At 48.4% G+C, this 21896-nt stretch overlaps 1 protein-coding gene across 1 annotated transcript in view; it reads right to left on the reverse strand.

Annotated features, from left to right (window-relative positions):
* Window positions 1–2176, reverse strand: part of FAM110A (family with sequence similarity 110 member A) — a 28446-nt gene extending 26270 nt beyond the window's left edge. The window contains exon 1 of the mRNA XM_020806719.3: window positions 2062–2176. The gene's annotated coding sequence lies outside the window, so the exon portion shown is untranslated. The remainder of the gene's footprint in view (window positions 1–2061) is intronic.
* Window positions 2177–21896: the final 19720 nt, after the last annotated feature.

Below are 21896 nucleotides of genomic sequence, written 5' to 3' on the forward strand. Positions count from 1 at the left end.
GATCAGTCCAGCAACAGTGGCCAGCTTTGATGGCTCAATGGAACCTCTTTGTCCAGAGGCAGTCTACCTGGAAGTAACAAATGCTGGAGGCAAACCAAAGGAGAGGGCCGTCCCCCCCCCCAATTTGTGAGCATCTTAGAAGCATCTGAATGTGTGCATTGGTGGCAGGGAGGTAAAACCCAAAATTTGCTGGGCGGTGAAGAAAGAGGATTCTCTTTCGGATCAAAGGCATGACGCAATTAGAAAGCAAGGTCATCACTCACGTCAGGGGTGGCTTCAGGGACAACATTTGACCACTATCAAGTAATGGGTGATCAATTGACAATGTCTGATCAGGAAAATCACAGGCACCTCCCTCCTCTTCTTTCCCCCAACCTTATGCTTAAAGTCTTTTGGGCCTTCCCTGAAGTACCTTCGCCCACATCTTTTTAGAAGGGGACCAGGTCTAGGTAAGAAAATGAGGCCGATGGAGCTCATCCAGATTGGCGCTTTGCCCTGCTGGAGCACTCGCCAGAAAGGGGAGAATCACCGAGCCACTAAGCAAGTCTCCGGCCCTGATAAGCAACTCTTACGAAGTGTGCAGAATGCCACCGAGGAACCGCGCAGAGCAGTGCTCCTCATTTAGAAACACCATCCATAAACATGAACACCCCCACTCCTTTGCATTACAAGCGTGTCACCCGTTTCCCCGAGAGGCAGCTGTGTCAGCCTGTTCCAGCAGGCTGGCAAAAGGAAAGGCAAGAAAGAAAGAAAAAAAAACCAAGCAACTGGATTTTGACCCAGAAAAAACGCATGCCGAAACACATCCGTTACCCCTTGAAGGCTCCACAGCATTTCATCCTCCGTCCCCACCTCCTTTAATTTTGCTGAGTTCTTTGGCAAAACTGTCACCGGCAATCCCCAAAAGCCAACAAAGTAATTTTTTTTAAAGATCCAGGACTCGAGCAACCGCACAGATAGTCTTCGCCAGTCAAAGAAGCTCCGCAGAGGCCCTTGAAGTGCGATTTCTTTTCGCCTACCCCCAAAAGGGGAGCCTGAGCGCTCTTGCACACTGTGCGGCTTGTAGAAAAGATCAGCTGGGGGAAAAGCCAAGTTCTTTCTCCCAAAACCCGGCACAACTTGTTGGAAATGAAGGCCGAGTTGGCTGGACCCTCTTGAACCATCGCTCCTCGTTGGATCAGCCTCAGAGGCTACACTGTGCAAAACGCAAGCTGAGAAAGAGACCTTCCACAGAGTTGAAAGGGTGCCTTATACCAATGAAACCCCAGAGTTTAGAGAAAGTTTCTTTTCTTTTTTAAAAACTGGCTGGATAGGCTCAGGGGTTTCGGTCTCTGGCGGTGGAGTCAGAGGTTCGATTCCCCCATGGTGACTCCTGGGAGAAGAGCCAGCCTGGGTAGCCTTGGGCCAGCTGCACAAAGTCCCAGGACATTCCCCAGAAAGAAGGGCATGGGAAAAGCCACCTTCTGAGGATTCTCCATCTAGAGAACCCTGGAAACCTTTGCCCTAAAGCAGAATTGACTGGCGGTCCCATGATTATTTATTTCATTATTCCTTTTTTGGACTATAAACCCACCTTCCAAACCCCCAGTTGCCATCCAAGGAAAGAGTTTTTTAAGCTCTAACCATTAGCCCAGCTGCCTTCCCTCACCAGGAACCACTCTCCAGAGTTATCTTCCCCCGCTGCACCCTCGCTGCTTCCCCCCCCCCAGCTCCCAAGCCAAACTCTCCCAGTAAAGAAAGTCCCCGCTTGCATTCCTTGGCTCGGTCTGCCAGCCCACAGGAGGCGCGCTACACTTGTTGAACTTCTGCCTGCCCCGCGGCTCTTCGCACTCTACCGGGGGGGGGGAGCGGCGGGGCTGCAGAGAGGAGCAACCCGCGCTCCCGAGGAGGAGGAGGAGGGAAGGACCCGGTTGTTCCGAGTTCCCCCCAGCTGGAAATGGTGCTCTCCTTTCGGGGCGATCCGATCTGAGCACAAACCCATCTCCACTGGCTGATCCATAAAACAGGATCAATAAAACTTTCTCTTTTTTTCCCCCTCTCTTGATTTTTTTCTTTTTTTACCTGGACCTCGGATCGCGGAGAGCCTGGCTCTTCCCAGCATCCGCCAGCTGCCTTCTAAGCAGGCGCGAGTGAAAGCTCACCAGCTGACCTGCGGGCTCAGGTAACCTCCTTGCACCACTTCCTGTTTACACTCACCTGGGGAATTTCCTTCCCGCCCCGTCCTTCCTCCCCACCACCTTTTCTGGGGGGGAGGGGGAGCCTGGCAGGAGAAGATCTGTGGGGGGGGGGAGAGAAAGAGACGATCAAGGCGCGTCTCTCGGTTAGGATGCAGGGGGATGGGGCGGCCCCAGAGGTAGTAGCCAAGCCGCAGCCTCTTGCGGGAAAGAAAAAAAAATCTCGAAGCTTGCGACTGAAAGAAAGGTGGCGTCTGCGAAAAGCAACGCTGTCGGCTTTAGAGCGTCACAGGACTCCTCGACGGGGAGGTTTGCAGTAAAAGACGACGGGGGGCTTCCCTCTCGCTCGCTCGCTCGCTCCCTGCTCCCAGCTTCCACCCTGGAAAAGCTTTTGTTCTCGCCCCCCCCCCCGCGCTTGCCCTGGGGCTGGCCATTAGCCCCGTGTGGCGAATGGCCAGCTGATCCCGCCAGCCAGGAGGGCAGGCTTCCCCCCCCCCACACACGCACACATCGCTTTCCCTCTCGGGCCGATGCTTCGAGACAAACGGCGAAGGGGGCAAGGCAGACGGTGGCCCCCGGGGCGGACGGGAGGCGTCTGACCTAGAAAGAAAAAACGAGGCAGGCGGAGAGGAAGAGGGGGAAGAAGGCGGTGGGTCGGGCAGGGCAGGAGGGGGGGGGGAAGGAGACCAAGCTTCCACCCCCCCCAAAAAAAACCGGCTGGAAGGCATACTCTCCGTTCAGAACCGGATCGCCGACTTCCTCGGGTTTTGGACTACAAATCCCAGCTCTACTGGCTGGGGGATTCTGGGGTTTGTAGTACAAAATCCGAGGGAGGGGAGAAGAGGCTTCCAAAGTCAGCCTCCCATACTCTTCCCTTGCAAGCCCCTAGACGGCAGAGGTGGTGGGCAGTGGAGGTTAATCATGAAACAAGCAAGGTCGTGGTGTGGATTCTGGGGTTTGTAGTCCAAAAAAAGGAAGGCTTCAAATTCTTCCCCTTCCCACACATACACACTCCAGCCCTAGACAACCAAGGCGGTTGGTGGTGGTTACGTGCCATCAAGCCGTTTCCGACGTAGGGCGACCGACCGTATGAATGAACGATCCTGAACGTGTCTTCTCCTCAAGGGCCCTGCCCGGATCCTGCAGACACAAGCCGGTGGTTTCCTTGAAGGAGTCAGCCCCTTTGCGTATTGGGTTTTCCTCTTTTCCTGCTGCCTTCTGCCTTTCCCAGCGTGATGGTCTTCTCCAGAGGGCCGATTGTGGAATAAGGCCAGGCTGTGGCGTGGCAGCCGCCAAGCTGCCACGTTCCACGGATGTTAGGATGTGGCCCCCAAGTTCAGCGGCCACTCAGCGGCCCAACGTCAGGGTAGCTTGCCCACAAACCTGTGAATTGCGGGGGGGGGGGGGTTGTCTGGCAAAGAATTGCAGCAGCAAGGGGGGAGATCCCAACCGAACAGCTAAAGCGGACACTTTGCATGCTTTTAAAAAAAAAAATATTCCCCCACCCCGTGTGGCTGGGGCGTATTTCTTGTAAATGCAGGGTTGGGCCAGAACATGTCATCTTCCCAGAATATTTCCAGGAGGTGACAGAGATTATTATCAGCTAGTTGATCACCGGACAGTGCAGAAGGCGCATTGTTCTGACTAGACTGCCACATTTCATGAGCATCAGGGTCAGCCCCTGGGAGACCCACTGCTCGTGGCATGAGCAAGCAAGGGAGACCTTGGAGCTTCTCACCAATAATTTTATTGGCGCCAGGTTGTTGGGAAAGTGGTTGTTGTGGGTTTTCCGGGCTCTTTGGCCGTGTTCTGAAGGTTGTTCTTCCTAACGTTTTGCCAGTCTCTGTGTCCGGCATCAGACAGGAGGGCCTGGCGTGCTCTGGTCCATGGGGTCACGAAGAGTCGGACATGACTAAACGACTAAATGAACAAAACGAACGTGGCCGGCATCTTCAGAGGACAGAGGGCAGTTCGGAAAGTCTTTATTTATTCGGCCGGGTGCTTTCCCTGGTGGTTCCCCATCGCCACCCTCCCACACCCCGGGGGACTGAGTTCCTTGCACGAGTCCCCCAGAAACATTTTGGTTCTGTACTGGCCTCCACTTCCATTGCTGAGGCCAGTGGCATCCCAGTGTGGAACTGGAGAAGGCCAGACCTGGCTTGGCACTCACCCCGGGCGGCAAGAGAGCAGCCAGCTCCGGGGTGTCCCCCATTGGGCATCTTGGGCACCATAAATCGGTGGGGGGTGGGGGGCAGGAGCCTCCCCTTGAGCTGCTGTTGATTTCGACTTTCTTGTGGACAGCCCTGGTGGATCCGGCCCCAATGGTGCTGTGAGATCCAGCATCTTGTTTCCAAAGGGAGTGGGTTGGGGGAACAGACAGATGCGTCAGGAAAACCCATGAGCAGGAGAAGGGTTCCAGTCATGGCTAGTAAAAACTTCCAAGTTAGACCTAGATGATCCAATATGAGTGGTTGGTGCATTCGAGGGCTTTGAATAAATACTTTATTTTTTTGGATGATGCCCTCCAGGAATCCCCACCGACTGGCAGCGCGAGTGGTCATTTCCCCAAAGTAAGTTTTTTCCAAAGCTCCGGAACGTGGCCAAGCTGTTCTCGGTGATTCAAGAGTGAGTCTTACAACAACCCCAAAAGGTAGATCGATAATGCTGTCATCACTGAACCACAGGTGATGAAGGACCTAGGCCGAGGGTGGGTGGGGATCTTTGGCGCTCCATAATTTTTTTGACTACAACTCCCAGAATCCCCAGGCTATATTGCCAGCGATAAAGGACGGTGGACATGGGAGCCCCAACACTTCTGCGGCCCCGAACATAACACCACAGGTTTCTGGCTGTGTGCACGTCTTATCTGGCCTCATCGCTTCTGCTCTTCAACCTGACTCCATGCCTATAAGGCTGGAGGATGTGGATCTGCGTAAGGGTGGGATCCTGTACAGCTCCCTGGACCAGCTGTTGCCAAGGGGGTCAGATGTTTGAGGGGGAAATCACAGAATAAACTATTTCCCCGGACAGTGCTGGCTTTCTGGCTTGCGATGAATGGTGCTTTTCAAGCCGGGGATCCCACCTGGCCCTGCTAGAAACATGTGTGTCCGTGTTGGGAAGAAGGCTTCATTCTGAAAAAGGGGCCTATCCTTTCCTTGTTCTGCCTCGGCAACCCATCTGTGCGGAGGCCCCTGCCCCCTGGGGCCGCATTCCTGCTCCTGGCATACATCCAGCCTTGGATTGGCACCAACGGCTGAGCGCCTGTCCTTCCTTCCAACGTTCCTCCAGCCGAGGATGATGAGCTGCACAAAACAGCTCCTTTGTAAACAGGCTGCGAACACAACACCCGGCTGTTATCAGGCCAGAGGCATGAGTGGGGGGGGGGGGCTTGGGATGCGGTTGGAGGAACGGGGGAGCATTTTTAAGCAGAGAACGGCACTCCCCACCACCACCGCGCCTGCATCCCTTGCCACAGAGCTCTCTCTCTCTCTCTCTCTCTCTCTCTCTCTCTCTCTCTCTCTCTCTCTCTCTCTCTCTCTCTCTCAGCAAGACGATATAAGAAATCAGGTCATAAAAGACATCCCACGGCTCGGCTGAAGTCTCGGGAACAGCCTGGCGTTCCCAAAAGTTGGCAACTTGAAGGCTCCCCCCCCCAAGAGGTTGCCGGACTACAACTCCCATCATTGGGCCAGGTTAAAACCTTTAGAGGCCCTAAGCACGTAAAGATTTTGGTGCCCCTATATATGTAATTCAAAATATAACCAATAACAAGCCATAATATAGTCACTATCACCACCATGTGACAGAGGGGGACAAGGGACACTCACGCTGTCGTCACCACCACCGCCACGGCACCAGGTACAAATAATAAACATGGAAACCTCACCGGCACCACGTAAATTGGCATTTGTTGTTGCTTAGTCTTTTAGTCGTGTCTGACTCTTTGTGACCCCATGGACCAGAGCACGTCCGGCCCTCCCGTCTTCCACTGCCTCCCAGAATTTGGTCAAATTCATGTTGGTCGCTTCGATGACCCTGTCCATCCATCTCATCCTCTGTCGTCCCCTTCTCCTCTTGCCTTCCCACTTTCCCAACATCAGGGTCTTTTCCAGGGAGTCTTTCTTCTCTTCTCATGAGATGGCCAAAGGATTGGAGCCTCAGCTTCAGGATCTGTCCTTCCAGTGAGCACTCAGGGTTGATGAACTACAAACTTAGTTATCACTACCAGTGATAAATTAAAATAGGAAAATACAATAAAATAGTCAAAAGCAACACTATATACTGTTGGACTATCTTCACGAGTTTCATGACGTTTTGTAAGCACGACCAGACCACAAAATGACAAAAACGGAAATTCGCTTACTTACACAGTTACAATGTTAGCACGTGTGTGGTTGACACGCCGGACACTGAGTGAGCCGCTAAGCGCCCCTGCGCTTGCTCTCCGTGGGTGCCTGAATAGGACAACCGACCTGACCAAAACAGGAACCATCACCTGAGTCTCTGTGGACCGCATGGCAGTTACCAGATTCTAATTTTGTGGAATGCCCAAGATGAATGTATATCGCGAACCTCAATTATTATGGTTGGTTGGTAGGTAGGTAGGTAGGTACGTACGTAGGTAGGTAGGTATGCATGCTTGCAATTTTTTTCATTTATTGCAAGGGGGACCCTTTTGTGAATCCTGATTCAGCTGCTCCATTTGCAGTTTTGCATCGTACAGTCCACAGTAAATACAGCAATGGAAACATTGTTTGGTGCTGACCTTCCCTTGATGCCCTAAGCATGTGCTCCCCCCCCCCTTAATAGTTAATCAAGCCCTCAGCTCTAGCCATCATCATCAACAGGGAAGGATCATGAGGGTTGCAGTGCAAGATCTGGAGGACCGCAGGCTGCCCAGCCCAACAGTACGGGCTTTTTCGGAGGATAAGCCTAGCTTCAGCCCTCCTTTTTGTAAGTGTTCAATGGCCTAAGCCCCATCATCCTTAGACACTGCAGCCAGGGGATGATGAAAAGTATAGTCTGAAACATCAGAAGGAAACCAGGGCCAAGCTGGCTTCTGGAGAGGATGTCCCACCCTTATGAACCCCAAGCTGTCCCAATTCAAACCCGGGTAATCGAAAAAGGCATGGGGAGCCGTAAAAAATGCAACATAAATGGTGAAATCAATGTTATGTCCCTAAGCAGGTGCAGCAGGGGAAGAGGAAGACACAATACGAGATGGATTGACTCCATCAGAGAGCCCATGACCTTGATTTTGCAAGACCTGAGCAGAGCTGTTAATGACAGGACATTTTGGAGGTTCCTCGTTCACCGGGTCACTATGGGTCGGAAGCAACTTGGTGGCACATGAACGCCCAAGTCCCTGCAGTACAAACTTGATGCCGGCCAGCCTTCGCCTTTCGGTCCAAAACCTACCACCCAGTCTGGGGACCTTCCCAGAGGGTTCTTCAAACGGACTTGAGATCTTTACAAATCCAACCAACTTTGGGGAGTGCTGAAATTTCTCAGCTGAAAAATAGCTCGGAGGTAAACGACCACGATGATGCAACAGCAAGTCAAGGAAACAGAAGTTCTCCAAAGAGGGAGGGGGGTTGTGTACGTGGTCGGGGACTGGAACAGCCTTGACGGGACACGCACGGACACTTCCGCAGCCCTCCAAATTGAGATGAAGGAACTCCCCAGCTCAGTGCATGAGCCAGTCCTGATTTATGGGGAGTCTCATCCTTGTAACTTCCTCTCTCCAACTCACACATGCTTTGAGAGTTGTACTAAAAAAAGCATAGATGTTTCCAAGCTTTGATGCCTACATCTGTCAAAAAATAGTGAGAAGGAGGTAGAGAAAGGCAATTCTTAAAATATCTTTAACCATAACAAATATGCACGTTCTTTTCCAGAAATGTGAGGTAGCGCAGAATAGGAAGTGAAAGTCTAGCATGGGTCCTCCAGAACCTAATGGGTGTCACAGCAATCAGTCTGAGCCTTTGAGCTTCTGAATTCTTTGAGAACTGAGTGCCCGGAATCCTTACCCATCAGCCACTGGTGTTTCATTTTTCCAATACGAAGATGGAGGTGAGGTGCGCCTACTGTATTTCTGCCTGTCATTGCAAAATAACCATGATCATAACTGTAATCACTTGCCAGCCTCCAAAACCCCATGGGAACATCAGGTAGAGAAGGTGGCAGAAAATGACAAAGTCAAGATCTTGTGGGAATTCCATGTCCAAACGGACAGAGACCTTGAACATAACACCCCAGACATAGCAGTAATAGAATGAAGAAATGTCCAGATCATTGACGTTGCAATTCCAGGAGATGCCAGAGTTGAAAATAAAGAATTGGAAAAACTAACAGAGTACAGAGACCTGGCCATCGAAACATCTCGTCTCTGGAAGAAACACACTTCCGTGGTCCACGTCGTCATCGGGGCTTTGGGAACAATATCAAGAAATTTCACACAATACTATACAAATTTGCAGATCTCAGAAATCACACCATCAGAGCTACAAAAAACAGCAGTATTAGGAACAGCATACATCTCGTGCCGATATTTAACAGATACTTAGGTTTTTGGTTAAAACTTGTACCTGTTATAGAATACCAGTCAATACTTTTTATAGTTTTGCTTGTCTTTGCTGGTATTTTTGAAGAAGAAGAAGAACTAAAAAAACACAAGAGACCTGGCAATTGAAATGTCCATAGTGCCTATGCCATAGGAATGCAAGGATCGCATCCAATCTCATACTGCACCTCTGTTCAACCTTGAGCAGCCCTACGTAGCCTGACCCACCTATTCCAATTTACTGTAGCTGTCTAACCAAACCTTCGATTCCAACCTTTAGCCTTCTAGGTATTTTGAACTCCAAGTCCTAGCAGCACCAGCCAGCTTGGGGCAACAGCGTAGAGATTCTGGGAACTGGATTCCTAAATTTTCCAAAGGCCTTCATACCCGCTAGTTTCTGTTGTTGGGCCCGGCAGTGTGCTCACGTATGGACCTGCACGACCTCACACGAAAGGAAGGTGCTTGTTTGTTTTGGTTCAAGATATCAAAAGGAAAGATTACGGCCCTTGAAAATCATGGCAGCAAACAGCTTAACGACCTCGCACATTGCATTGTGTGATGTGTGTGCATGCCAGGGGCATGATTCTGCCTAATTCGTGATCACAGAGGGTGGGGCTATCAATGCAGGTTTTGTAAAGACCACAAATTGTGTTGATATATTAGACAGAAAATCAACAGAGAGAGAGAGAGAGAGAGATGCAGACACCCAACAGTCAAAAATACTGTGGCACCTTAAAGACCAACTGCTACATTTTAATGTGAGCCTTAATGGATCCAAGTGATCTTTCTCAAGTCTTGTATTTATATGTGTTTTTAATGTGTTGTAAACCATTCAGATGATACTCAAAATCCTCCAAGGCAGGCTTCAGTGGTATGTGGACCGAGAACTCCCAGAAGTACAAGCTGGATTTCGAAGGGGCAGAGGAACTCGAGACCAAATTGCTAACATGCGCTGGATTATGGAGAAAGCCAGAGAGTTCCAGAAAAACATCTACTGTTGCTTCATTGACAATGCAAAAGCCTTTAACTGTGTGGACCACAGCAAACTATGGCAAGTCCCTAAAGAAATGGGTGTGCCTGACCACCTTATCCATCTCCTTAGAAACCTATATGTGGGACAGGAAGCAACAGTTAGAACTGGATATGGAACAACTGATTGTTCAAAATTGGGAAAGGAGTATGACAAGGTTGTACCTTGGTGACAAAGGTCCACATAGTCTAAGCTATGGTTTTTCCAGTGGCGATGTATGGAAGTGAGAACTGGACCATAAAGAAGGCTGACCGCCAAAGAATTGATGCTTTTGAACTAAACAACAACAACAAACCATTCAGAAAGTATGCATATTTTCAGTATGGAAGCTCAAACGAGCAAATGAACAATTGAGCAAACGAATGAACGAACAAACAAACAGACAAACGAAATGCTTGCACAGACTAACATGCTCCTGCTTCAAACATTGCATCAAGTGGAGAGTGTGATAAATAAATGCTTTCCTCTCCTGCAGTGGCCAGCAGACAAGGCACTTCCCTTCCCCCCCCCCCAGGGTGATGGTGCAATTGATGGTGCAATTGGGGTTTTCCCTTCCAGGTAAACACAAGTTTGTGATAGCTGCCTCACATCCAGAGGATGGGCTATCAATAAATCGAAGAACTTTGCCTGGAACTCTAAAGTAACTAAAAAGTCAGGGTAGCTTGCAGTCACTTTGCATAATAAATGAAGCTGGTTCTCAAAAAGGCATCGTTTTGTGTCAGTTACTGCAAAAGGAGAAAAAAAAGGGGGAAAAGTGGATTACAAGTAGCTAGTTATTTGCCATTGATTCCTTCGAAACTCTGGAGGCTTATTTAACACAATGTCTTGTTTGGCCCTAAGCTGGAGACGGGAAAATTACTTTCTCCTTCTTGGGCCCCAACCTGGTAGAAGTTGTTCTCTAAGTTGTTCTCCGTCAGGTCTCAGAGCCTTGGGGAAGTTGAGTGTGTGGACTACAGCTCCCAGCATGTTGGCTGGGGGAGCCCTCCTTCAACAAGTGGCCCGGGTCTTCATCAGGCTGGGGCGACGGGCGAATATCACTACTTTCAGAACATCTGGCCACTTTACTTTACTTTAATTAGATTTATGCCCTGCCCCTCTAGACCAGGTCTACTCGGGGTGGCTTACATACATGAAAACGATTTTTGATGTTTCTTCCCCAGTTCTGTGCTGCTGAGTCTGGTGAAGACCTGTGTGGGAGCTGAGAGCGAGTTTATGTTCCTTGGTTTTTCAGCACTCTAATAAAAGTATCGCTCACCGCTGCCTTCTAACGGTGCATAAGGACTAAGTGGCTTTTTTTCCTCTTCTTTTTCTTTTCCCCCCATTAAAGAATTAATTCCTCCAAGGTCTGGATGTTGTTTGGCGTATCAAAGCAGTTCTAGCTTTGATACCCCAAACAACACCTTCCCTCATAGTCTGTCTGTTCATTTATTTTTATTGTTTATGTTTGTCTGTATTTTGGTAGGGTTTTTTTTTCCCCTGTAAATCTAACAATCTCTTTGTTCAGCTCTAACTCACCCCCCCGGGGTTATTCCCTGCGGCGTTTACCCCATGGCCCCTGCTTGTTTCACCAAACACAGAGCTCACACAAATATCCCCAACACACCCTTTAACACGCTACCACCAGTTGATCTCTTTATGAACCTATGTTTCCTACAAAAGACTGAGGTCCGTTCAGTACTTAACTTTTAAATGGAAACACGTTTATTGATTACAAGTTGTTTTAGGAATAGTTCTTAAGCCCATTCTTAAAGTTACACAAAGCTTCAGTATTTTACTTTAACCTTTTCCTGCCAACCTAGCAGTTCGAAAGCATTCAAAAATGCGAGTCGATAAACAGGGACCACCTCGGTGGGAAGGTCACGCCGTTCCGTGTCTAGTCGCGCCGGCCACATGACCACGGAAACGGTCTTCAGACAAACGCTGGCTCTACCGCTTGGAAACGGGGATGAGCACCATGCCCTAGAGTCGGACACGACTGGACTAAATGTCAAGGAGAACCTTTACCTAATACCATTTTATATGTATAGGAAGACAGGGTGTTTGCTACATTCCCAGTGCCTTTCGAGCTTCCTCGTCCAGCTGCTGGGACATGCCTTCTCGCTCAAAAAAGGGACAGCTCAGAACCAGCAGGTTCATCCCAGAACATGTTGGGGCAGATCCTCCCGGAATCAAGTGGTTAGACGTCCTGGAGCCCCAGCAAGGACATCCCGCTGCGAGGAAGAACAGCTGTGTCCTCTCCTTCTGCTGACTGGCCAGCTTCCGGCCCAAGCTCACCCAGACAGGTGGAAATGTTCCTGTGAAAGACAGATCTAGGCATGCTTATTGCCCAGCTAAAATTGGCTTTTGTCATATCCTGCTCACAGAGATCCGGCGGCAAAGAACTCTCGCCTCTGTTTTCAGCTTGACCACCAGACTTCTCAAGGGGAACGACATAGCTGTGGGGGTCTCCCTCCCTCTGGGTTTGCTTCGGCATCCGTTTCTGAACCCTCTTGCATTTCCAGTCACCATGCATGAATGTGAAAGCCGGGCAGTGAAGAAAGCGGATCAAGGGGGGGGGGAATTATTTGTTTGAAACGTGGCAGGACAGCAGAGTTTTGTAGAGATCCTGGACTTGCCGGAAAGATGAACAAGTGGGTCCGGGATCAAATCAAGCCTGAACTATCTCTAGAGGCAAAAACTGAGGCTGTCCTACTTTGAGCATCTCATGAGAAGGCAGGAATCTCTGGGAAAGACCATCATGTTGGGAAAGGTGGAAAGGCAGCAGGAAAAGAGGAAGACTAAATATGAGATGGACCGACTCCTTCAGGGAAGCCACAGGTTTGAATTGACAAGAGCTGAGCCGGGCTGTTAAAAACTGGACATTTTGGAGACCACTCATTCAAGGGCTGGCCATATGTCAGAGGTGACTTGATAGGACATAACAACAAGGGAAGTTTGCCACCACAGTGGCTGGACACTTGTGCTCTTGCCACGACAGGCCGAAATCCAGCAGGTTCAGCTGCCCTCCCTCTCTGTTTTGGGAAAAGAAACTTGATCTCCCTCTGTCAGACAGATCTTGGGGTCACAGGGACTGCCCCTCCCTCTGGCAAAAGGGGAGATACAAAGGCAAGAGAGGTGGAGATACGAAATCTCAAAGGGGTGGAGCGGGTGTTCAGAAGGTGTAGCTCTCCAGATGTCGTTGGATTAAAACTCCCAGCATTCTGGATTGATCTGATAGGAATGGTTGCCAGTTCTTGGGGTGCTGGGAGCAGTTATGCTCTTTTCATCATCCAGTTGGAGACATATCTCAGTTGGGTTGCGTTTGAGCTGAGTTTTACTCCGAGCAGTTCTGGCTGCCCTCCAGTCCCTTGCCTGCCCTCCCTCTCTGATGTCATAAGGCCCCGCCCATGGGATGTCAGAAGAGCCTGACTCTTCTGGGACTGGCCCTGAAATCTCAGAGCACGGGATGCTGCCCACCTTGGGAGATCTGATGTAGGAGCCTGGGATCCCATTCCCCAACCCTGATGTGTAGGTATAAGAAAGGAGATTTGTTGACTTAAACATTGTTTAAAAACTCCTTTCTCCCTGGTGTCCAAAAAGTTCTTTGTGTCTTTGCCTTTGAAGGGTAGATTTAAAAAAAAAATGCAGATAACATCAGCCGTATATTTTTAGTCTAGAGAGGAAACGAGGGATGGGCACAAGTTAAAAAAATGAATCACCAAATTTGTTCAAAAATCACAAATTCGTTCATTTGTATTCATACAAATCAATGCCCTGATCAATCATGAATCAGCAAATGTTTAGCGATTTTGATTCATCAATTAATTTGGCTATAAAATGCCCCCCCCCAGGCACCTAGAGACACCAAAATTGCAGAGACGCTTCCCCTGACTCTCCTCTACAATCCCTCCAAGTTTGGTGAAGATTGGGTTTCCCCAAGCCAGCTGCCAAAGGGCACTTTCCTGGGGGGGGGACTCACTTTGTGGGTGTGTAACTTGGATATCTTAAACCCAATCTTCCCCAAACTGGGTTGGATTGTAGAGGAGAGTCCGGGGAAGCTTCCCTGTGAATTCGGTGTCTATAGGTGCTTAGAATTTTGAAGTAAAAAATAAATTGATGAACCCATTTGTTGATTCATCAGAAGAAATTCGTAAATTCATAATTCATGATTCATCAGCTTTGATGAATCAGGAATCAACACGAATCACAATTTTTCTGATTTGTGCCCATCTCTAGTGGGAATGAATGAACAAACAAGATTTATTGCTTAAAACCATAGGTCATCACAATATATCCAACAACAACACAAAACATATGCCGCCCTGACATCACATATTTACACATAAATGTAAATGGACATTGTTTTCCGCCTTCCTTATGACTTAGCCTTTCGCTTCTCCATGACTTCAGTTGTTCCGCAAGAGATCAGCAAACATTTTTTTTAAAAAGGTGAACTAAAGTCACCTCTCTGAAATCAGGACCATTTAAGTTTAAACTTTCGGAGTTTCATAGCAGATCCACCCCCGTATCTTGATAGTAACCAGATTGGCCTCTTTGCTGATGCAATCTGCATTTTATAAGGTTGACCCTCTTGTGAAGACCCCTTGGAATGAACATCTAGCTTGGCCTTGGATTTTTAAAGCCACAAGACAGGGTTTCCTCATTTGGGATCTCTTGTGACTAAAGTCCCCATCATCCTGAATTAGCACAGTCACTATTCTTCATCATCATCATCATCATCATCATCATCATCATCATCATCATCATCATCATCATCATCATTATTATTATTATTATTATTATTATTATTATTATTATCATCATCATCATCATCATCATCATCATCATCATCATCATCATCATCATCATCAATTTATTTATTTATTTATTTATTTATTTATTTATTTATTTATTTATTTATTTAACTTATATGCCGCCCACTCTACCCAAAGGTCTCTGGGCGGCTTGCAACAATTATGGGAATCATAGTCAAGTTACCCAGAGATATCCAGGTTGATCAAGGCTTGAGCCAAGGAGTGAAGGAAATAAACTAATAAAAAGCAATCAAAGATTGAAGAGATACCAGAAAGTATGGACTAACGTTTATGGATCAAATGACTAACTAAAACAAGAAGGCTGATGGGTCAGCATCTTAAACAAGATCTTGAAAAGAACGGGAACTATCAAAAAGAATGAAGGAGCATCTGTATATATTGTTGGCCACAATTCCGTTGGTCTGTATATTTTGCTGCGGCTAATTGCGGCTAATTGGTGATGTCACAGGGTGTCTCCACCACATGTCTGGCCATGCACCCAACTGCACAACCCTGATGTGACCCAGAAGGTTGTCAATTAGCCACAATTATGCAAGCAGTGTAAACTTCCACAAACACCACTAGGAGTTCACCCTGTACATTTACACTGATAGAGGTAAGCAAGCAAATGTAATTACGATGAATGAAAAACTAAGCAGAGGAATTTAGCAACTGATGCTTTTAATAGCTAAGAGGAACAGAAGAACCCTAAGGGAGTTTCCATTCCCTCACACACCCCTAGAAAGCACCAGCTAAAAAAATCAAAGTGTTCTTTTTATATACCGCCACATAGCGCTTAAAGAGTCTCTGGGCAGTTTTACAAGTTAATTATGCAGATTGCATATTGCACGCACGTACACACGCATGCACACGCACACGCACACACAGAGACACACACAGACCATAAGCTGGGTATTCAGTTTACCAATCTTGGAAGGACAGAAGGTTGAGTGAACCTCGAGCCAGCTATCTGGGATTGAACCCAGGTAAAGAGCAGAGTCTGACCTCAGGTACTCCAATGTAACCACTGTGCCACAAAGCTCCCCTAAATCGCCATATACAATTTTTTCCCCTTCTGTCTCACACCCCCTTATTTGGAAGGTCATGGTTGATCCTTCAGAGGGTGACCTTAGAGTTGTCGTTCTCCCATTTCATAACAAGTTGTTGATCTATTCCAAGGATGCCTTAAAATTCGCCAAGGAGACCTCTGTAGATTAACCAGATTGTGCCAAGTTTGCCTGAGGCTCCAACTTAAGCCTTCAGATCTGGGCAGTAGAAATATTCTGTTAGTTTGTACATGGCACTACCATTTTCTGGGCATGGCTGAGTTCTTCATGAAATTGCAAGTGGGCAGCCATTGTTGCCCAATCTGCTGAAAACCTCCAACAACTCATGAATCATTTCAGCAAGGCCTGCCAAGACTATGGACTAACAATCAGCCTGAAGATATCACAAGTCATTGGCCAGGGTGTGGACTCACCTCCCTCTATGTCCCTAGATGTCGAGCTGGATAAACGCATTGGCAAAGCAGCTACCATGTTCTCAAGACTCACAAAGAGAGTATTGCTCAATATGAAGCTGACGACATATACCAAGATCCAGGTCTATAGAGCCTGTGTCCTGAGCACATTCCTGTACTGCAGTGAGTCCTGGACCCTTTGTGCATGGCAGGAGAGGAAGCTGAACATGTTCCATATGCGTTGCCTCCGATGCATTTTTCGTATCACCTGGCAGGACAAAGTTCCAAATACAGTGGTGCCTCGCATAGCGACGATAATCCGTGCAGCAAAAATCGCTGCAAAGCGATTTCGTCACTATGCTATATTAAAAAACCCATAGGAATGCATTGAAACTCCTTCAATGCGTTCCAATGGGCTTCAGACTCACCTTTAAGCGAAAATCCTGCATACAGCGGCCATTTTCGCTGCCCGGTAAGCGAGGAATCCATCCCAGAAAACAGCAGGTGGCCATTTTTTTTTACCCAGCGGCCATTTTGGAACCGCTGATCAGCTGTTAAAAATCATTGCTTTGTGATGATCGGTAAGCGAAATAGGGAACATTGCAAAGCGATCGCAAAAAGTTAACCGCTATGCAATTTCATCGTTAAACGGGGCGCCCATTAAGTGAGGCACCAGTGTAGAGTAGTCCTAGAACGAGCTGGAATTTTTAGCATATATACATTACTGAAACAGCGACGTCTACATTGGCTTGGGCATGGCATGAGAATGGCTGATGGTCGGATCCCAAAGGATCTCCTGTATGGAGAATTAGTGCAGGGAAAGCGCCCCAGAGGGAGACCACAGCTACGATACAAGGAGATCTGCAAGCGTGATCTGAAGGCCTGAGGAATGGACCTCAACAGATGGGAAACCTTGACCTCTTAGCATTCAGCCTGGAGGCAGGCGGTGCATCACGGCCTCTCCCAATTTGAAGAGACCCTTGCCCAGCAGGCCGAGGCAAAGAGGCAGTCCCGAAACCAGCAAAATCAGGGAGCTGGACAGAGGACGGATGGTGTTTGTCTTCAGTGTAGAAGGGACGGTCACTCTCGAATTGGCCTTCTCAGCCACACTAGACGCTGTTCCAAGTCCTCCATACAGAGCGTGTGACTCTAGTCTCTCGAGAGAATCTTGGCCAGCACAGCTAGCGATGAAGGCTTCTGGGAGTTTCAGTCCAAGAACATCTAGCGATGCAAGGTTGGAGACCACTGCCTTAAATGCTTTGTGAAACAAAAATGTCTTTAGCCCCCCTCTAGAAGGATGAGATGGAGGAGGCCTGGCAGACTGCCACTGGGAGCCCATTCCGTGCCTTTGAGCCACTGAGCTATCCAGGCAGCTGGGAATTGGTTGAAGAGGGTGATCTTCCGTTATCTCCCCAAGGATTTCAAGACCCAAGCAGCTGAAGCTGAGAGGGATACGTGTGTTGTGACCAGCCATGGGGAGATGGCTATCTCTTGACACAATAGGACTCCTCAAGGACAATTTCTAAAGCCCATTCCTGCCGTCAGAAGTGAGCCCAAGACCTCAATGTTTCTGCAATTTGCACGCAGTGGCCTAAATCCTATTGCAACATGTTGTACTTCTAGGAACAATCGTGGAAGCGGTTTCTGCCTGTGATTGGCCATCAGTCCTGTACCTAAGCGTACAACTGGGTGTGCTATTACTTGCACAAGCCACGCACATCCAATAGCACAATGAGTAGCTGGCTAGTTCCCACATTTCATTTGCACAATTCTTCCTCCTTCTTCTCCCTTCATGACTCGGAAGCAATCCATTGGTGCTTCCAGAGTGGAAAGATCAGCCAACTGGGTACCATCATGGCCTAGAGGACTTGAATGGGTTCATCATCCTCACATGCTTTGGGGTGGCTCCTTCCATGGCCCCCACGATTTCTTGTTTATGCTGTGTCGTACCAATAGGATTCCAGCCAACCTCTCTAGTTCCTTTTCTTTTGAAAAACACAACACGTCTATACAGTATAAGTACAGAGCGACTGCGGAATCGTTAGGAAAGATGCAAAAACTTCATCTAGTGCTTCAAATGGTTAAACAGAGCCCCGGTCCTTCTGAATTGGGGCACTTCATGTAAGTCAAGGGAGGGTGCAGACCGAACGGTTTTGCAGGACATTTTTGTCATTGTGTGTTAAAAGTGGCAATTCTGCACAAAAAAAGGGGGGGGTGAATTTACACAAAGCTTTGTTTTCACCACGGTAAACTCTGCCAAAAAACCCAAGAAATATTCTCTAATGAAGAGAAAGGAGTGTTGTTTCTTCATCTTCAAACATGAGGCCAAAATAGCTGAGGATTCACGTCCTGTCCGCAGTTCAAACTGCAATGATCCCATCAAGGGTCTCCTCGAGGCCCCAAAGCCAGCCAGGTAGGCAAGGAAGAGTGTCCGTGTGTGTGTGTGTGTGTGTGTGTGTGTGTGTGTGTGTGTGTGTGTGTGTGTGTGTGTGTGTGTGTGTGTGTGTGTGTGTGTGTGTGTGTGCGTGTGTGTGTGGGGGGGGGGGGAACCAGGGAACAGGGAAATCTCCTGTGTTGATGGAATAATTTCCAGGGGCGAATTTCCCTGCTGCTTACAAAAGGGCGGAACGTTAAAATCCTGGTGTTTAGGCCTACTGAGTCATAATGACTCAATTAAAACAAAGGAAGATTATGGGGAGAAGATATTGCTGAGACAGAAATAGGAAGATTTTAAAAAAACAGCAACAGCAGTGAGGACTAGAAGCTTTGGATTAGGAAAAGAAGGTGATTGGACCAGGAACCTGGGGGGAGAGAGAGTGACAGCCAATCAGAGGAAAGAGGCTGACTCAGCTTCAGGCAGCCCCCTTTTTCCACCTTCCTTGGCAGGTTGGGTTCTACGTAGAGAGATGGCGTGTTTCTCTGCACAAATCCTTTAATACAGGTGTGGGGAAAGCTATGCCTTCCAGGTGGTGGGTGAATAATCCTGGAGCCCATAAGTGCTTATGGAAACTATGCGGCGACTGGGGTGGGGTGGGATTTTCTCAAGGAGCCGTGAGTCACATCTGCACACAAAAAAACCCGTCATTTTTGCTGCCTAGGCAAGCCTGCAGTCCCCGAATAGGCAGACGCAACTCTGCTCGCGGACCCACCTCCCTGTCCTCCTTCCTCGGACATACCTGGGAAGTTGTGTTTGCTCACTTTAATCCCGCTCAGTTCTTTGAAGGTCTCCCTTCTCCTCCCATTAAACACCCTTTTTAAGACTCTGCTCCTCTTTCTTCTCAGAAGGCAGGCCATAAAGAAAGGTCACTCGGTCCTATTACCAGGGACCATAGAAACTTCCAATGGTTGATTATTATTTTTTCTAACCCTTGCATGAAGGGAAGTTGGGGTGGGTAGGGAGATGGGGAATTTATGACTCCGATCAAAGCTTGCCGGAGCCACTCCCCTCAGGAGCAAACTTCAGAGCACCCCTTTCGCCTCTCCATTCACCTTATCGGGTGTTAATACCTGACACTCAACAAGAGATAGGGCCAGTTTCTGTGGGTATTACCCACAATTTAACCCTTTCATGCAATTTCAGTAAGTTAGCTTGCCCACCAAGACCTTAAAAAAAACAGCCACAGTGAATAAAAAATCAAGATGCCAGAGGCGATACAAACTTGAAAAAGTTCCTTTTGGATTACAAAACCCATCACCCCCTTGCCAGCACGGCCCTGAGAGATTATGTGGTTTGGCGTTCATAAAAGGAACACTTCCAAGCTTTGGGTTGGCCATAGAGGCTGGGGGATTCGGAGGCGTTTCCAGTAGGAAAAATAAATCCTTAATTAAGATGAGTTGAAAGTTGTAAAAAAAAAAAGTGTGTAAGCCTTGGAGTTTAACAGAACTCTTCCACTGGCTTCCCAAAAGTAACCATGTGTAGTGGTAAAATAGCTTTCAATAGAATTGTTCAGAGAGAGAGAGAGAAAGGCTAAGCCTCGTGGACAGTTGTCTGAAGGATGGCGTGTTTAGGTAACAACTGACGTAGAGAATCAAGGCCCAAGGAACACCGGTAGTCTTCCAAAGTCATACATCTATTTGACCTGGATAGGGTAAAGTTTAGTAAATGACTGGATCAGTAAGACGAATCATCATCAGGAGGTGGTGTTGAGTCTGTTCTGGTTTACGGTGACCCTTTTCAAGGTTTTCCAAGTAGAGAATACTCAGGAGTAGAGACGGGCACGGACTGCTGCTTCGGCGGTTTGTGCAGGTTTGTTTCCTGGCCGAATGGAGGTTTGACGATCCCCCAACTCCACCTCCTCGTGCAGGCACCCAATCAGAGGCTGCGTCCCTGCTTCCCTGCCCCACCTCCTCTAGAGGCCGCCTCTGAGTGGACACTGGCCAGAGGAGGAGTGACCGGGAACTGCCAAAAAGCCGTTCGGCCAGTAGACGAACCAGCACGAACCCCCCGAATCAGTGCTTCGTGCCCCTCTCTACTCAGAAGCAGCTTCCCATTCCCTTTCCCGGTGGGTGCTCTGGGACGGTGCAGCTTGCCCAAGGCCACCCAGGCTGGCTCTTCTCCCACAAGGTGGAAGCAAGCTCTCAAACTCTGGCTCTGCAGCCAGATCTCTAAACCACTGAGCATTTAGTCCAGTCGTGTCCAATTCTAGGGTGCGGTGCTCATCCCCGTCTCCAATCCGTAGAGCCAGCATTTGTCCGAAGACCATTTCCGTGGTCACGTGGCCAGCACAACTAGACACAGAACACCGTGACCTTCCCACCGAGGTGGTCCCTATTTATCTACTCGCATTTTTACATGCTTTTGAACTGCAAAGTGGGCAGGAGCTGGGACAAGCGACGGGAGCTCCCTCCATTGCGTGGATTCAATCTTATGACTGCTGGTCTTCTGACCTTGCAGCCCAGAGGCGTCTGCAATTTAACCCCCAGCGCCACCATGAATAAAGACCACTCTAAAATACAAATCTTTCCTAGCCAAAGTGACCCAGCTTGGCCCTATAGCTCCACAAAACGGCAGGCGGAGCAGCTGCAAGGGCATGCATACCGTGTGGTGATCTCAGTCTGAGCTTTGCATCGTGCCTCGGTAGTTGGAATATCCAGGGAGATCTTGACCTGTATTTTACTGGAGGTGGGAGGGTGGGGGAATTCAGCTGTCTTTTTACATTCTCGTTGTTTGCCAGCAGCTCTGTCTTTGCAATTTCCATTTCCTCGGTTTAAATGGCTGGTGATTTTTCCCTCGAAATGTTTTAACCTCGTGGATTCCAGACAGAACACAGCAGATCTGCAGGGTGGTTGCCCTCGTGGACAACCACGGCCTCTTTGCTCTGCCCCATGTTTGCCCTGGAGTTGCACAAACGCCCCGGTTGGGTCCATTTTTGCACCTTAGTCCAAAGCAAGAGCCAGTCCCTGATCTCTGCCATCTCTGAGTATGATTCTGTTGCTTATTGTGTATCCACCTGACACTTGATCTATCCAGCCCACACCTAGTTAGCTTGCTCATCAGGAGATTATGGGGCACTTTGTCAAAAGCTTTGCTGAAGTCAAGATATACTACATTTACAGCATCCCCTCTGTCTACCAGGGAGGTGACCTGATCAAAAAACAAGATCATATTTAGTTTGTCAGGATTTGTTCTTGACAAATCCGTGTTGGCTTCTAGTTATTACTGCCTTGTTTTCTAGGTGCTTGCACAATGACCACTTTACGATCTGTTCCAGAATTTTGCCTGGGATTGATGTCAAGCTGACTGGCCGGTAGTTCTCCGGTTCCTCTTTTTTGCCCTCTTTGAAGATAGGGACAACTTTGGCCTGGAGATTTGAACTCGTTCAAGATGGTAAGGTATTCCTTGACTACTTGGTTATGGGTGTGAGTTCTACATCCTTAA

This window comes from Pogona vitticeps, chromosome 4 (assembly GCF_051106095.1).
Source record: "Pogona vitticeps strain Pit_001003342236 chromosome 4, PviZW2.1, whole genome shotgun sequence".
In the NCBI taxonomy this organism is placed as follows: domain Eukaryota; kingdom Metazoa; phylum Chordata; class Lepidosauria; order Squamata; family Agamidae; genus Pogona; species Pogona vitticeps.